Below are 238 nucleotides of genomic sequence, written 5' to 3'. Positions count from 1 at the left end.
CCTACAGCACCTCCCCTGAACCTCAATGAGACTCCAGCTCTGCTCCAGCTCCCTCGCGGGAGGCCTCTTCAAATATTTAGGAACCATAAGAAATTTAAAGGGCAATCTGTAATAATTACAGGTTTGGAGCGGAAACAAAGCTGTGCAAGAAGAAATTGAAAACAGGGAACCTCCCAAAGCAATCTTACTCAGTTGTAATTGTTCCTGTCCTTGAATACATAATTGGGATTGATATTTT

The sequence above is a fragment of the Acanthisitta chloris genome, unplaced genomic scaffold (genome assembly GCF_000695815.1).
Source record: "Acanthisitta chloris isolate BGI_N310 unplaced genomic scaffold, ASM69581v1 scaffold13700, whole genome shotgun sequence".
Lineage (NCBI taxonomy): Eukaryota > Metazoa > Chordata > Aves > Passeriformes > Acanthisittidae > Acanthisitta > Acanthisitta chloris.
The sequence above is the reverse complement of the archived record's forward strand: the minus strand, read 5'-3'. Positions refer to the sequence as shown.